The following is a 19993-nucleotide window of genomic DNA, read 5'->3' as shown; positions in this document are numbered from 1 at the left end:
CTTGGAAGGACATTCCGATAAAGAATCCTGAAAATGCAACACCTGAGCAGAGCTGACAGGGAGGTGAGGGAGTGTGCGAGGAGAATATTCAGGGAAAACGGTCCCAGGAGAAGGTCAGTGATGTGAATGCCATGAGAAGGTGTGTGCTTGGCGTCTGCAGGTAACGAGCAGGTGTGTCTTGGGGAAGGGTGAGATTCGAGGCAGGTGCGGCGCAGGCAGGCTGGGGGTTCCTGATGGCTGTTGTAAGGAACTTCGTTTATCACTCCTGAGACGAGAACCCATTGGGTGATTTTTACACAAAGAGGTGGCATGCTCTAACGAAAAGTTTAACTGGCTCATTTGGCTCCTTGTGTCAGTAACCACAAGGGAGCCATGGTGGAGACCGGGTCCAGGTCGAAGGCTGCTGCTGCCACCCCCACGACAGGCATCCAGGGAGTTGTGACCAAGGTGGCGAGAACCGGTCGAATGCTGCACATGTTCTGAAGGTAGAGCCAGCGGGAGCTGCTAATGAATCGTACACGGAGTAGGGGTGAGTGAGGCCCGGGATGCCTCCAGGCTTGGGTCAGGATCGCCGAAGGAGGGTGTGCTGCATCACTGGAAGTGGACAACACCCTGGGCCGGGCACGTCGGGTAGGAGGAGGGGTATCAGGAGTGCCGGTGTGGGCTCTTCCAAGCTTCGGGTGATGACTGGATGATCGCACTGGCCGCTGCACGGGAAATTCTGGAACTGAGAAGGAGGTGGCAGAAGTCTAGGCTGAAAGTCAGTGTGAGATGGCATCTTTAACAGACACTCAGCGAGGTCAGGTTCTAAATGCGTGGTCCCAGGACCCGCAGCATCAGCGCCACCTGGGAGCCCTTTAGGGGGCGCATTCTTGGGCCCAGCCCCAGATACCTGGGGAACTTTACAGCTACTGAACTAGAAGTTCCAGGCCTGGGCCCTGAGATCTGTGTTTAGTAAGCCTCCAGGTGATTCAGAAGGATGCTGGAGTCGCTGGCCTGGGATTCTGCCGGAGAGAGAGAGATGCCTGTTCTAAGCATGGGGGCTTGGGACCTGCTGAGGCTCAGAGGCAGGGCAGGGAGATAAGAAGGAACCAGCCAAGGAGACGGAAAAGGAAAGCAAGTGAGGTAATACAAGGAAGGTGGAAATTCTGCCCGGATGAACGGACGGATCCAGTGCAGTCCCAAATGAAACCTCAGAAGTTAACAGAGCTCGACAGCCGATGCTGAGAGTCACGTCACAGAGTAAAGGGCCAAGATGGATATGACAGTGGTGAGGAAGAAGCAGGCAGGGCTGACCTCAGCAGAAATCACACAGATGCAGGAGATTCGTGTGTGAGAGAAGGGGCGTCTCAGACCAGTGGGAAGAGACGGACTCTTTAATACCCGGGTGGAGTCAACTGGCTGGACATATGGAAAAAGATATATTTAGATTCCTACATAACACCATACACAGAAATATATTCCAGATGGATTAGAGGCCTACATGTGAAAAGCAAATGTTTAAAAGGAAAATATAGGATAATATCTATCTCACTGGGATAGGAAAAAAAGTTCTGATTAAAAAAAGATTAATAAATTTGACTACAACAAGATTTTAAATATTTGAATGATGAAAGCCAATTGCACAAATCGGGAGCAAGTTATTTGTAATAGGCACCAGGGGCAATGTCTGATATCCAGAATATTCAGAAGAAGAAAAGAATAATTTAAAAAAATGATAGGGCAAAAAAGGCCTGCCAAGTATTTAAACACGGAATCCACAGGCAAGAAAACCGGGATGTCTAATAAGCACGCAGCACAAAGGCGCTTGGCCTCGAGTGAGGACAGAAATGCAGAGTAAAGCAACGTTAGCACAGCGCCTCCCACCAGCCTGGGCAGAAAAGAACAAGGTCAGCATCCCGCTGTGCTAGTCTCCTGCAGCTGCAGTAACAAGTCACCCTACATTGTCTACCTTAAACCACCACCAGTTTATGCTCTGACAAGTCTGGAGGTCAGAGGTCAGAGAGCACTCTCACTGGGTCCCAGTCACGGCGCCAGCTGGGCTGGTTCCTTCCGGAGGCCCCGGTCACACGGAGCCTGGTTCTCACAGCTGCTCTCCAACAGGAGATGCAGAAGCATGCTGGGAACTGAAGGACTCAGCTGTGTCATGCACTCATTCTTTCATTCGTTCAGCCGGTGCTCGACAGTCTGCCCTGCCCCGGGAACGTGCTGGGGACTCAGATGGTCCAAGGGGCACACCTCTTAGTTGAATCTTGGCAGGGATGTCACGGCGGGGAGGTGGCACAGGGAAAACATCCTGCAGGCTCTTACCTCTGCCTCGTCCTGCACCAGCTCCTGCTCTCAGGCTCTGGTCGCCAGTCGTGCTGGTCTTCAAGTCCTGGGAAATTATCCCACTTTCTTTTGTTCCCCTACGTTCTCCCTGCAGCTTGAGGCAAAGGGAACTCTCCACAGTGTCCCACTGACCCACCATTTCATAGGTCTCAGCTTAGACTTGACCTGCTTAGAGATCTAACATACAACCCAGGTTTGCCTGCTCCTCCAGGAGCCCCACCACTTGTCTTGCTCCTCCGCAGCCGTATCACCTTGGTAAATGGCCGGGAGAGCCTTTGCCAGTGACCAACTGCAACGTTCAAGCAGGAGACACTGTGCCTTGTTTGTGGCAGTGTCCCGTTGCCCAGGATGGGGCTTGAAATGCAGGAAGCCCCCAGTAAATGCCTGTAATATGAATTAAAGAACATATGCATGCATAAATGAAGGCTGCTATCATGACCACACAGTGTAAAAATTGCAAAAAAAATGGCAGAAGAGGCACATGGATGAATTAATAAGCTGGCTAGTATCATAGAAAATGTTCTTTGGCCAATAAAACAGTCGTCTCCATCTCCCTCCTCTCCTTACGCCATGAAGACTTGGAAATTAAACATTTGTCTTCTCACCCTACATCAAGGGCTGACCACAAGACAAAGCTCTGACAAGTAAGAGGAAGGCAGAAGTTTGCTAGGGCGTTTCCAGGAGAGTTTTTGACTTCTCTAAAAGAAGCAAGAAAGTTTCTTGGTATTGCTCTCTTTCCCACTAACACGGATTTGATGGGTGGGGTGATGGCAGCCATCTTGTGACGATGTTCAACAGATGTGACAGAAGTCAGTGCACAAGGAGGGTAGTAAAAGGGATCTGGTAGCATCGGTAAGCCAGCGAGCTTAACCTGACAGCCAGCCACCTCTTGACAACTTACAGCGCGAGACAGCAAGGCCCTGACCGTGTATTGACCGTGTGCTGGCCGTGTGCTGGTCGTGTGCTGGCTGTGTGCTGACTGTATGTTGGCCGTGTGCTGGCCATGTGCTGGCCGTGTGCTGGCCGTGTGCTGGCTGTGTCGCCCACTGCTCACAGGCCTTCTTTACTCATGGCTGAGCACGTTTCCAGCGGATACTGAGAGCTGGGTGAAGCGCCTGGCGTTTCATGTTTTCATTCTGGACCACATTGTGGGTTAACTCTGTCCTCAGGTACCGAGCAGAGGTGAGTCACAACGAAGGACGTCAGTATGGTCATCGTTAACAGAGCCTCCTGCAGGCAGAACGGCATCCTTTCGTCTACCCGGGGAGGTCATGGACGAGCCGGTAATTGCTGTAATTGACTACTCGCTCTCTGATCTGCTGCTGCTCCCTCTAATGACCCTCCTTGGAACAGATAACAGCTTTTATTAGGCTCTCAAAAACCATGGAGGACCTTGGTGACGCTTCCCTGGCGTCGTGCACGTCTGTGCCCGGCGAGGAGGGGGCGGCCCCGCGCTGAGGGAGCTGCTTCCCCCTCACCTTCAGTGGGATTCTGTGACAAGAATTCATTTCAGTCTCACAAGAGCCCAGACACGGGGGGCTACCCAGGGCCCCTCTCTGCCATCCGTCCAAGGACTCCAGCCCCGCGTTCCGTACGACACCCTCCTCTTCTTCAGCACCTTCACTCTCCAGCCTCACAAGGCACCATCCGCACAAACTCCAGGCTCCGCTCCTCTCTGGGCAGCCATAAAGCACGTTTTGATTGAAAACACGTCCCGTGATCCCCGAGTCGGAGTGGCTATATTGGCTCCCACAGAAGTCCACAGAACCTAGAGTCCTGTCTGTTAATTCCTTCTCTCAGCAGATACTCCCTGAGCCTGGGCCGCAGGGCCAGGCGCCCTGCGTGCGGCGGGAGGAAGCCCCCGCGCCCGGCCCCGTGGGACCGCGGTGGGGCGAGAGACGCTAATCACACAGTCACGCACGTGGAAGGAGCATTACGACCACTACAGATGTCCCCAGGGAGCGGGTTCCAGGGCCACAGAAAGAGGATTTACTGGTCAGAAAGGTCAGAAACAGTTTCTGGGAGGAAGGGACTTTGGAGCCGAGGCCTAACTCGGTTTCCCTTCTTTGGCCCTACTGGTGTGAGGGCCGGGCCGTCCCACGCGCTGCAGGACGACGTGCCGCAAGCCTGCTTCTCCCCACGGGGACCGGCCGCACCCTCCGCCTGCTGCGGCCAACAGAAGCCTCTCCAGACGTCGCCAGCTGTCTTCCAGGGGCAAAAACGACCCTTGGCCGAGAAACACCAGTCTAGAGGTTCCCTGGCTGTTAGCCAGGTGACGTGGGTGGGGAAGTGGGAAGGTGCCCCAGACAAAGAGAAAGGCGGATGCAAATGCCCTGTGGCTGGAGAACCAGGCCCCGAGAGCGGGGAGGCGGGCAGGAGGCCACTGGGGTCAGACGAGCCACGTGGAGGGCCCCGAGGAGATGCTGCTGGGCTGCAGGCAGCCCTCTACATGAAGGAGCCCAGGACCACTCCCCAGCCCCGCCACGGGCTCTGACGCATCTACGCACATCTATGCTCAGGGCGCAGGGCCACCCAGTGAAGCCCCTCAGTGCACCCAAGTCCTGCGAGGCCCAAGGGCCCACCCTCCAGGGCTCCCTTTCTTCAAACACGGGGCCCACTCAATGCCTCCCTGTGCCCACTCCCAGCAGACACAACCGCAGACTCCAGGCCACAATGTCGGGGCTGAAGCCTCATCCACGGCTGAGTCTAAGGCCTCCCACGCCCAGGCTCCCCGGCGTCCCTGGCCGCCCATTTGTGGGTGGGGGGAGTCTCCCGTCTCCAAACGTCATGCCGGTGGAGACCGAGAGCCAGCGCGGAGGGACGCCCCGGCTCTCGGGGCAGCACGAGTAGTGTGTCTGGTCGGCGACGGGCCGAGCCCTGGACGGCGATGTGTGAGAAGACCGAGCGAGGCCTTTCACGTCGCCGTCGACTGAGTGGCCCCAACAAGACAACAGCGAGACCGACGGGGTCTGGGTCACCAACGAGATCTGAGTGGGGAGTAGGCAGTATGCTGGCATCTTCCCATCGCGGCGGGGAGCCGATAAGGAAGGAAGCTGGCCGGGTGTTCCCCGCAGCCTGCTGGAGGGGGAGAGGAGGTCAGCGTGGAAGCCCCCTCAGTCCGGGTTTCAGAAGTGCTGAGTTTCTGTGATCGTTTCCTTAAAAGCGTTTTAGGCCTGTGTCGTGCTCTTCGGCTAACGCCAGCCTCGCTCAGTTATGCTGAGGGCGCAGGAGAGCCTTGTCTGTCCAACCTTAGGCCCACGGCTGCGGCCCAAGGGTGGTGAGGGCGGCCTGGGGCAGAGTCTCGTCCCCAGCCCAGCCTCCGGCCGAGGGCGGCCTCACCACGGCCCCAGAGCCCGAAGCCCCCAGTCAGCCACTCAGTAATCCCCGACTCACAGACGCTGCAAGAGCTCTGACGCTTGTTGCCAAGCCACTACGACTGGGGACAGTTGTTACACAGCAACAGACAACTAAGGCGGTGCCCACGTGCCCCGAGTGAGCCGCAGAGCCTGGGGGACCACACGGAGAGATCTAGGCCTGAAGGGAGACCGGTCTGTTTTCTCCGCAGCGTGTTCATCCGTTTATCAAGGTGCGTCGACCCCGCGGGGACATGCTTGGAAGGCGAGAACCAGGTCCGAGTCCCCCTAACTGCCTGCACGGCGCCCCGGAGGACTCTGCTCAGCCATACGCTGTGGGGATCTGAGCGAGGGGTTGGTGAGTGAAGGGGTCCGCGGATGAGAAGTATTAAGAAGAGCGACTAATTTTTATGAATTATCATAAAACAACCACATGAAATGTACAAAATGTGTAAATGTTCCCCTGCTCCCATCACCTCGAGACTGTGATGGAGGCTGAAGGGCACTGATCCACCGTCGGCCAGGCTGGCCTAGTTCTGTATTTTTATTCCAAATACTCAGATAAAGGCCACAGAACCCTTCTTTCTTAGACAAAAATTTGCCCCTTGTTTATACGAAGGATTAATACACAGAAAAGCATGGAAAATAAAGATAAAAGACCCACAGACCTGAGACCAAAATTGAGCAGATACTACATTTTCCACTTTGCTTCCGATGTTTGTAAGGAAACGGGCTGGTACAGAGGCAAAAGAATTCCTTTTCGAGGACATCTTAGCAAATGGGTTCCTTCTACTAGCCGCTCCCCTAGGTTGAGCGGTTTCCTTTAGGCCGTATTCTTGAAATTTTACTATGTGTGTCTGACCAGTAATCATACAGAAATTCAATTATACATACGTCTCTATAAATACAATTATCTCATGTTTAAGAAAGAATTGTGAGTTGTGTCTTGCACAGCCTTTCAAAGCTTGTCTCTCTCTCTCGTCACTGTTTTTGAGACTTCGCAATTAAACTGACAGCTCTGGTTTGTTCATTTTAGCGGCTACATGTTATTCCACCAACAGCGACACACCACCTATATTCATACATAGATTCACACTGACGGATACTCAGTTATCTCCAGTTTGTGTCTTTCCCCCAAATGCTGCACTGACCATCCCGCGTGTGACTCTTCACACGTGCTTCTTATTTTCCAGAAGACAGGAGGCACCGTCTTCTGCAGCAGCACTGGGGTGCCTACGTGTGAATCGAGGTTCAGTTACATTAGTAACTGTCTTTGTCCATGGGGCTGCGAAACGAAATACTGCAGACTGGATAGCTTATCAGCAGCACAGATGCTCTCCCACAGCCCTGGAGGCTGGACGTCCACGGCCAGGGTGCCAGCGTGGTCGGGTGGGAGCCGCCTCCCGGGTCTGCTCCCTCGTCCTTGGGTCCTCACGTGGGAGACGGGGTGAGGGCTCTTTGGGGTCTCTTTTATAAGGACACTTAACATGTTCAGGACGGCTCCATCCTCATGGCCTGAGAACCTCCCCAACCCAACCTACTAGCACCGTCACATCTCGGAGTTAGGGTTGCAGCATGAACCTGGGGGTGACACACACAGTCAGACCACAGCAACCTCCGAGACCGGCACCGAGGCCACCGACACTTCACAACGCCCAGCACACAAAGCAAGGACCCGGCCAAGGCTGGACGCTCCTGAGGGCTCACACGCTGGCTTCTTTGTTTTCTGGACGTTGGTCTGTTGACTGCGTGAAGTACCAGAACCGCAAACAAACCAGCCAGAAAGAAAGAAAAAGGCGAAAGAAGGAAACACCGGTGAATGTCCCTCCCAGAGGCAGAAGGAAGCCAAAGCCCCGCCAGGCCGGTTTGGAAGCCGTCAGCTTCTCCAAGCGCCGGATTCTTGTGTATGTGGGGGGGTCTCTCCATGCCGTCCCCTCCCTTCCCCTCCTCGCCACCCTCAGCGTGACACGCACAGAGAAAACAACCAGAAGGGACAAGAGAAGACTAGCGAGAAGTCTGGCGATCGGGCCCGCGGTCGCCACAATCTGTTTCCTTAATTACGCTGAAACTCGTTTGCTCTGCACGTTAACACGCTTCTGAAGGGCGGGGCTGCAGAAAGCCGGTGGGGCTTGATGAATTATGTAGCACGCATTTTCTTTTGCCAGGATGAGTGTTTACTGACCAGTTTTCTAAACAAAAAGCACATATACTTTTAGAATTTGGGGGGTGGGGAAATAGCTGGCCAAACTGAGCTCACCTTCGAGAACAGCCTCCTGCTCACACGTCTTTTATGAAGTTGCTGAAATTGATTGAGAGGTGATGAACTGGCTTTTGGTCAATAATGTTTGTAACCTACCCTATCTAGAACATGAATATTCCAGCATGCTAGCTGCAGGGATTTGATGGCTCTGAAATGAAGCCAAGGAGAAGGGAGGATGGACGCCACCACGTCTGCAGCCGCTGGGGACGAAGCCGCCGCCAGCCCCCTGGGGGGACTGAGCGGAATGGGGCCGGCGGTGGAGGCGCTGTGCGCACAGGGAGAAGGTGATCCACGGGTGACGGGAAAGCACAGGTTATAATGTGACCGAAGGTACAGACTCGCGCCATCTTCAATCCTTGGTGAAATCCACACACCATAAAAAACCTGTCTATAATCAAGAATAATTTCCAATCCTCACTCAAGGAACAGCCTGCATTCCTGTTAGACTCCGGCAACCAGCAACGGGGTGGGGGTGGCGGTCAGGCCCCCTCCTCGCGGTGCCCAGGGGGCTCCCATGTGTGGGAGGCCCCGAAGCAGGGTGAGTCCCCACCTGTCCGCTCCCCGAGGGCTCTCACACAGCGAGCCGCTGCCCCGGCCTTCCGGCCGCCGGCTGATTTGACGACATTTCTCCTTCTTTCCTCAAAGTCCTGAAACACGGCGACCAGGAAGCATGGGGCGTCGTGGGTTCCGGTTCATCTGGGCGCTCCCGCACTGCGCGTGCTCGTCACGCCTCCGCCCTCCTCCCACGCCCCAGGCGTCCCGGCGCCACGCACCTTCACAAGGCGTCCCCCGCACGCGGGGCAGACCCCGCCGGCTCGTAACGGACCTCGTGAAAAGGACAGAACGGGCTAGGGGTAGGGGGCCCTGAACAGCGGCCCCTCCCTCTGCCCCAGGCCTGGGAAAGAGTGCAGGGGGTGGGGTGGGGCACGGTGCACAACCCTGGTTGTGGGCTGTCCGCCGGAAGACAGGACAGACAGACAGGAGCTGCCGTGTGTGCGTCACTGAGATAAAGCCACCCCGCGGTGCTGCCAGTGATGGTGACAAGTCCCACCGCCTGACAGGACCCGAGAGGCTCCGCAGGCCATCCGACCTCACCACGTCAGTGATCCCACGCAGTGGGCCTGGTTGTCAGCGCCATCCCACCACGTCCTGGGACAGCGCGCTGACTGCCTGTGGCTGCTGTAACAGGTGACCAGGAACGTGGTGGCTTAAACACAGCACGGCTGCCTCGTGGACGTCCTGCGTGGGTTTCCCAGGGATAAAGTCAAGGGACCGCTGGCTGTGTTCCTTCTAGAGGTTCTAGGGGACAGTCCATGTCTCTGCTCTTTCCAGGTGCTCACGGCCCCTCCCACCACCTTCAGAGCGCCCGGTGCTTAGCAATGACTCTGACTTTTCTTTCGCCTCCTTCTCCTTTTGGACCTGCGACTCCACTGGGCTCACCTGGAGAACCAGGGATATTGCCCTCTCCTAAGGTCAGCCTCATTTCCATCTGCCATTTACTCCCCTCGGCCAAGCACCCCAGCACAGTCCCGGTGGTGGTGGGGGCTGTGTGGGCATCTCTAGGAGGCTGTTCCACTGACCACAGCAACTGAACAGAAGAATCAAGACTAGATCCGGGCACCTGACACCCATGCCTCCCTCTCTCAGCCACCATCCAGTGGACACAAAACCGGGGAACGTGAGAGTCACCCACCGAACTTAATAAAAGTAAACTTTCCAAATGGGTGTGACGGCTGTGCATGACAGCTTGGGAACACTCAGTCAGGCTGATGCCGCACGGCGATTCCAACAAGAGATAAAACAACACGAGGGGTCTGCCCTGGGGGCTCTCACAGGCACGTCAGGAGACCAGCTCTGGAATGTTCCTAGCAGTGACGTCTGTAACAGGGAGAAAAGGAAGCAACCTAAGTGTGCACTAGAAGACGCAGTGTACACTGTGATGGAGGCAAACAGTGGGACACCGGACGGCACAGAAGTTCATGAAACTTGAGCTGCAAGTGTCAGCGTGGGTGACGCTCACAAACGGGACGTTAGGAGAGAAAAGCAGCTGTGACTTTTTGTGCAGCATGACGTTTATGTACAGCACCGAGCGTGCGGAATGATGTGCTTTCCCCAGGGACACACGGGTACACATACACAGAAATGCACGGGGGCCAGAGGTCTCCCGGCGGAGCCGGCGGGGCCAGCGTCCCGGCCAGTGGGCGGCCCTTCTCCTTGTGCAGGGGGTGCTTGGGGGTCCTGTGTGTTCTCCCTCCTACTTTACGTATATCTATTTTGAGATTTCGTATTTTCGAATAACAAGTTACAGCCCTTTTGGCCTGTATTTCTGGACTGTTAGTAAGAAGAGAAAGTCTCTTAGGCTCTTGGTTCCCATCCACACTCTAAGCTAAACTCAGAAAAAAGTGAGTCTGTATCAAGTTCCGGATGGCGTTTCCACAATCAGAGCCTCCTTCGGGTCCTTAATAAACAGGCGTGTGCCCGGGGGGCCGTCCTCAGCACCGCGTGGTGACCTGCCCCGTGCCCGCCCAGTGAGGGGCCCAGCGCCATCACCGGAGGAAGCAGGGCAGGGGCCGGGGGGCAGGCGGCAGGGGTGCACCGTGCCCGCTCACGTCTCCCGCCTCTCACAGGGCAGCGAACCGCGGGTTTGCCCTCGCAGCCACACTGTCAGTCGGCCAGCTCGACAGCTGGGCGGCACGTGTCTGGGCTGCGGTCCCGGCCAGGAGCTGCTGTGTTTCCAATTCAACGACCAGCTGGACAGTGACGGCCCCGAGGACGCTGGTCTTCACCGCCTCCCTGGCCCCCACTGGCCTTCTCTCCGGACGACGCCCAGTCCACACAGTCCCATTAATGCGGAGATCCTGTATTAAGGCTGACCGTTTACGAATTACCAGGGTTTTCATGTTCAGCATCACAGGGGTGCAGGGGTCCACAGCCACACGACCCAGGCTGGCGAGAGTTTCAGGACCCTGACGTCAGGCCTTTGAATGTTCCTCCTTGCTCCTTCAGTGAGAAGATGAGCTGGTGGGAAGGGCTCAGGGACTCTCAGACAGGCGCAGCCCGGAACGCCCGGGGGGCCTCCTGGTGGAGGTGGCGTCCTGCCCTGTGTGTTTAAGTTCTCACCTGGGTGAGAAGGACGGACCGTGCTGAAAGCCCTGCCCCTGACACGCTGCTGCAGAAACCCTGCACCTGAGAGCGCAGCTGACAGCCACTTGCCCACGCAGATGGCAGGGCTGAGGGACCTTGTGCAGGTCGGCCACCAAGGAGCTGTGACACCTTCGAAAAGGCACTTAACCCCTCTGCACCTTCTCTGGCCCAGGCATGAAATGAGAGGACGGGGGTGGGGGGATGGGGGGAGTGCTGAAGCCCTTTCCAGAGTAACAAACGTCCCTGATTCGGGGGTCACTGTGCGGCTGGCTTGGGGGAGGGGCAGGCCATGGAAGGCCGCGGAGGGGCGCGGGTGCGGCGCGGAGCGTCAGCTCGGCGCCCTGGAGAGACGGCCCCTGACGCCAGGGGAGGACGGCCCCGCGGGCGCGCGTGGCCTCGGCGCCTTTCCGGCACCAGCAGGCCTCTCAGCCGGGAGCCTGGGGGCCCCGGGGGCGGGGCTCCTTCAAGGCGCTTCACAGACTGAACCTGAATGCGGTCGGCGGGGCTCCTCGCGTCCGTCGATGGAGCCTCAGGCTGACCGTGTCCCCGCGGCAAGGGGCCTGCCCTGCCACTTCCGGTGACGACAGAAAGTCTCTTGTTGTCACAGTTTTAATTTTATTAATTTATCTTTTACGAATAGGGAGGTGATCTGCGCAGAGAAAACCAACACTAAACCAGCGGCTGGACTTGGGGAGGTGACGTGCGGGAGGCATTTTCACTTTCTGCTCCTTCTGTTTCAGAAAAGGTGCACAGCTGCGACGTGGGGGAAGGTCCCATCTTTTCTTCATCGGAGCAGCTCTCCTGGAATCCAGCCTCTCCCCTCGCCCGAGGCTGCAGTGACAGAGAACTCATGACACAGACTCTGAACAAGGGACAGGAGGTGTCCGCAGACAGCAAGGAAGACGTGATGTCTGCCCAGCTCCTTACACAGGGGAGTTAAGGAGCAACGAAATAAGGCTCAGAGACAGAACAGAAACGCAAAGAGGAAAATGGCCCAAAGAGCAGAATGACAGAAAATGTAAAAACAAAGGGAGAAGGACAGGGAGGGGCAACGTGGACGAGGAAGGGGCTCTGGAGAAACAGCCTGCAGGAGGCGGGGGGCTGGGGGCCAGGGAGGCAGGAGCTCACACTTTCAAAGATGCTCGCGAGGTTTTCCTTGCTTCGAACGTAGCAAAACACACTGAACCCACATTCATCACAAGAGAGAGTTGGGGGTGGCCTCCAAGCTAAGGGAGGTTTCATGGAATTCAAGTGACATGACGGGTGCTTGACTGCGGTGAGCCTCCTTCTCCCCGTCTGTTAAATATTATTTTAAAAATATTTTATTCCACTTACACTAACCAGCCATCTGCTCATGCAAATAAGCACCAGCCTGAAGAAACAACTGCACCCCAGCCCTGGGTATGAGGTGGAGAAGGCGGCGGGGAGGCACAGGTGGGGGCCGGGCGTGGGTCCTCACACAGCAGCCCCCAGTGTCGAAAGACGCGTGATCGGTGCCCTGCAGGCTCAAAATGTAGCTCCTTCGAGCGAGGTTGTCTGTTTCCTTTCTCTTTGTCCCCTGTGGTTTGGAAACAGGAGGAAGAATGTGTCAAGAGTTTGCAAGTGGAAAGGATTGTAATGCATCTGCCACCGCTGTAATTTTCCCTTTGGGGAACCTCCTCTGGCTGGGTGAGCAGCCCGGAGAGAGCCACGTGACCAAGAACTGAACACGGCTTCCTGCAGCCACGCTGGCCACTCTGCCGCCTGCACGACATCCCAGCGGGGCCCTTTTTGTGGGGCTTCTGCCCAGCCCACAGCCCTCCATCAACAAGGAACCCCTCCCCGTTCCAGACACAGGGCTGCCCTCCAGTCATGTCAGGAAGGCATCACCCGTCCCACTGGGAACGGCTGATTGGACCAGGGGGATAACAGATCCTTGCACATCCAGTCAGGTGGGAATCGGTCACAGCAGAGGGCGCAAAGGGCTTAACCTGGAAGGGATTTAACCTCAGTCCTGAGGCTGCGTACTGGATTGGCCATCTTTAGCCACAGGGGAGAAGGTGGACACAGGTGTGCACTGGTGCAGAGGATGGGGAGGGCTGCCAGACACACACACAGATGGGGAAGCAGGTGCACACCTGCACGCCAACGGCAGACAGGGCATCAGAGGGAGACAAGTGCCTGGACGTCCGGAGACACCAACTCAGAGACAGAGACAGAGACGTGGAGCAAAGCTGGTGGAGACTCTGTGGCCCAGAGAAGTCTTCTTGGCACTGTCTTCAATGTCCAGCTCCACCCCGTCCCTCACCCGCCACACGTCCAGCTTCAGTGACATAACTCCGTGTCTTTCCAATAAACCCACCCTTTCATTCTTTCAGCTACTCCCTTCTGTCTGAAATACCTCTGCCCCCGTCAGCAGACCCACCGACTGGGCTGCAGACATGCCTCTGGACTGAGCTCTGCCCATGCCTTTCGGGGCATCTGGATCTCCCCTTCCAGACTGAGCCCCACCTCTGCTCCAGAGCAGGTGGGACTTCACGGGGCCAGGGCACACGCCGCGGGCTTTGCTCCTAAAGCTGCGCTAACGGAGGTGAGCCGGGCGCTGAGCCAAGCTGGGAAGGTCGGGCCGCTGGGTCTCACCAGGGGAAAGAGCTGGCTCGTGTCCAGAGAAGGCACCCGAAGAGGCGGGACTAAAGCGGCCTCTGAACATAAGGGTACATACGGCGCCAGCGGGGTCGAGTGTGAGGCTGCTGACGTGCAGCTTGCGTCCAGGGAGACCCTCTGAAACACAGTCCCTGCCTGAAGTCCCCCAAGGCTCTGCTCTGCCCCGGGAACAACGCGGCCCAGCCCCCACGCCCGCGCTACTGGGCTTGCCCTCGCCCCCAGCGCCCCGCCTGCCACCCCCTCTGGCCACGCCAGGTCTCATCTCGGGTCTCAGACACACTAAGCACGTCCCTGTCCGGGCGTCCAGCCCCACCTGCCGCCGTGAACTGTGACTCCACCCTCCACGTTCCGCCCAGGCCGTCTCCCGCCCACTCAGGCTCTGCTCAGATACCACCTCCTCCGAGAAGCCCCCCCGGACCACCCCGGTTAAAGCAGCTCCCAGCGCACGCTGTCATCCTCTTCAACAGCCTGACTCCCCGCTCTTAGTGCACGTAGCCGACCTGAAGCAGCCTCACCTAGGCGTTTACTCAGATCACTTACGTCCCTCACTGCCCTTGCAGGCCAGCCGGGCAGGGGCAACGTCTGTCCTGCTCGCATGGCATCCCAGCAGAGCGCCTGGCACCGGTGACTTGCTCAACGCGTCATTTCTGAACTGACTACCCACCCGCCGAGTCTCTCCTTCCGGCTTAGCTGGCCTGGCGAGGGGCGCACCAACTTCACTGAGCTCTTCAGAGAACTGCTTTTGGTTTCATTGGTTTTCTCTATCAATTTCCTGTTTTCAATTTCATTGATTTCTGCCCCAGTTCTTTTTATCCCCTTTCTTCTGCTCATTTTGGATTTAATCTGCTCTTTTTTTCCTAGTTTGCTGGGGCAGAAACGTAGATTGTTGACTTTAGAACTTTCTCCTTTTCTAATAAATGCATCCAATGCTATAAATTTCCCCCTTGACACAGCTTCTACCGTATCCTAAACTTTTTGATAAGGTGTGTTTCTATTTTCATTTAGTTCAAAATATTTAAAAATTTCCCTGGAGATTTTTTTTCCTCTGGCCCATGCATTTTTACAAGTGTGTTGTCTTTTTCTTTTTCTCCACATATTTTGGACTTTTTTTCATTCTCCTACTGTTGCTGATTTCTCGTTTAATTCCACTGTGGTCTGTCTGATGGCAGATACGGTAGGATTTCTACTCATTTAGACACGATGACGTGTTTCATGGCCCAGAATGCGGTCTGTCCTGGTGAACGCCCCACGTGAGCCTGAGAAAAGCGTGCACTGGGCTCTTGTTGGGTGACGCTGTCTGTAGATGTCATTACACCCAGCTGACTGGTGGTGGTGTTGGGTTCAACCCCGTCCTTCCTAGTTATCTGCCTCCGGGATCTGTCCGTCGGTAACGGGGGGTCCTGGGGTCTCCGGTCGTAACAGTGGGTTCGCCTTTCCCCTCGCAGTCCTGTCAGGCTCTGCTTCAGGCAGCCTGGCGCTCTGCTGTTAGGCACGCACCGGGGAGGGACGCTGGCGCCCGCTGCACGAAGCAGCCCTTTCATCCTTACGCACCGATCCCCGGTAAGCCTCCTTGGTCGAGGTCGGCTCTGTCCGACGCCACCACAGCTGCTCCTGCTTTGTTTTCATTAGCGTTAGCACGAGGTATCCTCCTCCAGCCCTTCATTTTTAACCGATGTGTGTCTTGAAGTTTAAAGTGGGTTTCCTGCGGACAACATGCAGTGGGCTGTGTTTTTAATCCACTCTGACGACCTGTCTTTAACCGGTGCATTTGGACCACTGACACGTGGAGTGCCCCGGACAGGCAGGGCTAACACCTACCGTGCTCACTGCTGGTTCCTCTTTGTTGCTCTGGTCGTTTGTTCCTGTTTTTCGTCTTCTACTGTTTTTCTGCCTTTGGTGGTTTTTATTCAGCTGTTTAAGGGATTTCGTTTCCAAATAACACTACACCACTTCATGGGTAGTGTGAGTGTCTTATAATAACAAAATAACCCAAATTCCTTCCTTCTGTCTCTTACATCACTGCTGTCGCTCATTTCACCTCCCCATGCACACGCGCACACACAGACACACACACCACCCCCCCCCCCGTCCGATGACAGTGGATTCCACGTCACCCCGTGCCTGGGGCCCAGCTGGGATTTTGCAGAAGTTTCCTGCTGCTGCTGGTGTGCTGGGAAGACACCTGATCGCGGCAATGCTATGTATGGCCCTGGGGTGTGGGTGGTTCCTGGTGAGGACAGGGGTCTCGTCAGGTTCTGGTGGAGAACACACAGCACGGGGCCCCCTGCTGATACTTCCAGTGTCGCCCTACCCATCTGTCCCTAGAGGATATTGCTCATTATTATCTTTATAAATACACTCTTAATGAAGAGAAAATCAAATATGCGTGTGCTTTAAAATTAAGCATGCATAACAATTCTAAAAAACACTTTAATGGATTCAGTCAGCCAATCTTTCGTGAGTACTGTGGCGCTGGGGTGGCCCAGCTCGGGTGGCTCCTACAGTCCTACCTGTGTCCTCAGACTGAAAACAGATTAAGGGCTGGGGTGGGGACTGAGAGCGTTTTACATATACGACAGGGAGAGAGAGAGAGAGAGAGAGAGAGAGACACTTCCAAAGGCCCGGGCGGCTTCCGCCTGACGTTCGCATCCAGGACTCCGATGAAAGACCTCAGTCCATTTGAGGCTTTAGAAAAGTCAGTCTTTTCTCTTCAAATTCCCCTGAATTAACTTTCTCCTGAATCCAAGTCTCGGCCAGGGGTCCGCAGTTCTGTGTGTACGCTAGAATCACTCAGGGGAATTTAACAGACACACCAGAGCTCGGAATTTAAGTGCCCCAGGAGCCTCCGACTGCGTGGCTGTTGGGCAGAGCCAGACAGCAGCACTTGCCAAGGCCCTGCCGGGCGGCGGTGATAGAGGATGAGAGCACACGCACTGACTCCGCCACCAGCAGCGGACACCGGGGGAGGGAAGGCGGCGGGGTGCCTGCGCGTCTACGCCCATGGAGTCCTTGATGAAAGAACAGTTTCATTAATAGCGTCCTTCCTGTAACACCGCCTTAGAAGAACGATGCAGATGGCTTTGTGTGATGACACAGAAGCAGCCACGCCCGGATCTCCAACATGCACTGAACTGCTCACCTGGGGGACACAGAGCTCTGCTCCGGAGACCACCCACAGCAGGAGCTTCTGGCCTTACCGTTCTACGGTGTCATATGGGGACCTTGGTACAGCGTGGCGTCCGAGCCAGCAGCCGGGGGGCCGTGCATCCCTCACACACAGCAGGCGGGCTAACGGTGCCGGCCCGCGGAGCGCTTCCTTCCCCATCTGTATTTAAAGAGCCCCGCCTCCAGGAAGCTCCTCAGGTGGTCCAGCCGAAGACCCACGGCTCTAGCGCGACCAGCCCCTCCTCTAAGCCGTCCCCACGCGGGAGCGCCAGTCCCATTCAGGCTGGGACTCAGGTCCAGGAAAAATCATCAGAGAATCTTCCAGCTTCACCTCTTTCCTTCTGTCTTCCTTTTTCAGGGAAGGGGATTCACCTTTCTCTTTCTCCTTTTACTCCCCAAACATCCCTGGGGAAAGCATGTGTGTGCCTCCAGTTACCGCTTTGAGCAGAGGAAACGTGAGGAGGCGAGGCCAGGCCACAGCAGGACGGCTCAGGTGGCCCCCACAGGGCCAGACGTCAGCAGACCCCACAGCCAGAAGACGAGGTTCAGCCGCCCCAGGGGCGAGAAGGGACACGAGGGAGCCAGGAGCTCTCCTCCGGATGGCCGCAGGCTGCATGAGCTCTTACTGTCACCAGACTAACTAACTTTAATTGCTTTTCATAAATAAGTGCTCTCTTAACGAGATACACACTCTAGTATTTTCTTTATTCATGGCGTGCGTTTCTTTTACATACTTTTGAAGATCCATGTGAAAAATGGGTGTGACTTTTGGAGGTCTTAAAACAAGATACTTCCTCTCTGACATAAATGGCACCAGCTTCTTCACAGACACTTTTTCTCTCTTAGCTGGAGTCAGCGAAGGTGGAGCTCGGTGCACGTGCGCACGGTCTTGCCCGATGACGAAGCTGCGTGAAGCCAGGGCAGCGATCCCCACTTGGTCCTTATTGGCCTTGATTTCTCTATTTGTGAATTTGCCTGCTCATTAAAATTAATTTGCAAGCCCCCAAGTCAACACTCACAGCGTTTTGGCAGTCATACACAGACATGTGCAGAGAAGTGACCACGTGAGTCATCCAAGCGCGTGTTCACAGCAGAGGTGGAGCCAAAGTGGCCCTCGGAGATTTGAGCAGAGGATGGAGTGGGCGGGGCGGGACGGTGCCGACAGGGGCAGGAAGCCCCAGCTCTTGGGATCCGCCGGCTGGGGTTCGAGTCCCAGCTCCGGCGCCTGTCAGTAGGGCGGCCTCAGGCAGCTCACTTAACACTTCCGAGACTTGTTTCTCTTTTATAAAATAAAGAAAATAGAATGTGCCAGGATGAGCCGTTTCTAAGACCTGAGATGATTATGTAACACAGAGTGTTCCATCTGTAAATAAGCCCTTGGGAGCAGCTGCCCGGCTCTCACGGTCCCGGCTTCGCAGGGAATTTATGGGAGCTGCGCGGGCAACAAGGATCAACGAACATTCTTTTGTTTCTCTTGCAGCAGCAGTTTTTCAAAGTGTAACCTGCTCTAGGTCTCTAAGACGCCTCACAGACACACAGTCCAAGTGAAACACGCTCGGCAAATTCAGAGCAGTATCTCTGCTTGAAGAGTCACACCTACCCTGCACATGAAAGGCCCTGAGAAGTCCTGCGTGGGGGATGTTCATCTCGCTTTGTTTTACCTGGTATTGTTCAATACATCTGAGCACTTACCTGATGTTTTTATAGGAACCTAGATTAACATTCCAAGGAATCAGGAGTGGTCCAAGGGACACACTGGGAGAGTGATCAGACCTTCCCCCACGAAGCAGTGGGTGCTTCAGGAAACCACGAGTTTCCCATCGTCTCCGCTGTTTCAGTAGAGGTGGGGTGAGCCTCTGACGGGAATATCGCAAAGAGCGTCTGAGCATCAGGCTGCGCTTATCCAAGAGGAACGCATGCACGGCACGCTGTTTTATACGGTGACAGGGTTGGGGGGTATGAGTCAGAGAGCCCCAGCTGCCTCCCCGGCGTGGCCTCGCACTGACTGACAGCGACAAGTGTGTTATTTCACCTCCTCAAGGTCAGTTCACTGGTCCTCAGGCTGAGTGTCGTCATAAAACCCACCCCGTCGTGCTACAAGGAAGCCTGCACGAGGGAAAGAAGGCGCAGGCCGGCGCCTGGCACCCGGGACGGAAGCCGCGGCGATCCTCGCTGGGAAGCTGTCTTTGTGCTCCGGGAACTGGTCACTCTGGGCAGCTGCTCCACAGCCACAGAGGTGCAAGGAGAGAACGTCCGAGTTGTCGACGGGGAAGGTCCCTTTACCAAGGGCGAGCAGAACCGCTCTGAGATCACAGGAGAAGCTGCGGCCCCAGGACTTGGAGAAATCCGGGCTATTCCTTGCTGTCATCTATGTGGATGGAGGCGGGGCTGACTGCTCTGCACAGCTGAGGCTTCCCGGCCTGTCTGGCACCAAGCGCAGCGAACAGACCAGCAATTGAAGCTGATGAATTGGCTCGGGTGGGGGGGGGAGGCTGAGTGCAGCAGCCCTGGGGGAGGGCGATGCCCCCCACAGGGACAAGTGCAGGACTAAATGGCACATCCTTATTAAGGGACAGTGTAGGGACATGTAATTCAAGCGCGAGCACAGCCCTGAGTGACGGCGGGCAGAGGGGCTAACGGATACACCAACCACAAGTGTGGCGCCAGCCGGCGACCACAGTTAGACTGGCTGGAGTCAGGAGTAGAGGATTTCTGGTACGACTGTCCTCCGGGAAGCAAATGAGACTTCCAGCTGCACTGTTTGGAATAAACTCCCACCTTGCTCAGTCGCGGAGCATAAACTAAGAGCACAACATGCCAACACGGCCCCAGCGAAACGGGAGGAATCCAAGGTGGTCCACGCTGGTGATGCTCTGGGCAGACAAAGCTCCACCGACCTGCAGTGGACTGTCCCAAGCTGAGCCATGTGTTTCTGTCCCACGAGATGAGGTCACCCCAACACAGACCAAGCACTGGAAACAAGCAGGTGAGGGCTCGGCCTGCAGGCCACCTCCTGTGTCACTCCTGTGGCCCCGAGTCCTATCCTGCAGACAAACGTCTCTCGTACGGATGTTTGACACACTCCCCTCCTGTCACA

At 56.0% G+C, this 19993-nt stretch overlaps 1 long non-coding RNA gene across 3 annotated transcripts in view; it reads right to left on the bottom strand.

Annotated features, from left to right (window-relative positions):
* The window catches only part of LOC140687484 (uncharacterized), a 388836-nt gene that overhangs the window by 12661 nt on the left and 356182 nt on the right, over positions 1-19993 (bottom strand). The window contains exons 7-8 of one of the 3 annotated variants that reach the window (XR_012061874.1): positions 12424-12646; positions 11684-11919 (exon numbers count right to left, since the gene is read on the bottom strand). The exons of the other annotated variants lie outside the window; for them this stretch is intronic. This is a non-coding gene — a long non-coding RNA (uncharacterized lncRNA). Of the gene's footprint in view, positions 1-11683; positions 11920-12423; positions 12647-19993 lie in introns of those variants that run through there. 3 annotated transcript variants of the gene reach the window in all.

Source organism: Vicugna pacos, chromosome 19 (assembly GCF_048564905.1).
Source record: "Vicugna pacos chromosome 19, VicPac4, whole genome shotgun sequence".
Lineage (NCBI taxonomy): Eukaryota > Metazoa > Chordata > Mammalia > Artiodactyla > Camelidae > Vicugna > Vicugna pacos.
This window is presented reverse-complemented; position numbering and strand designations above follow the sequence as displayed.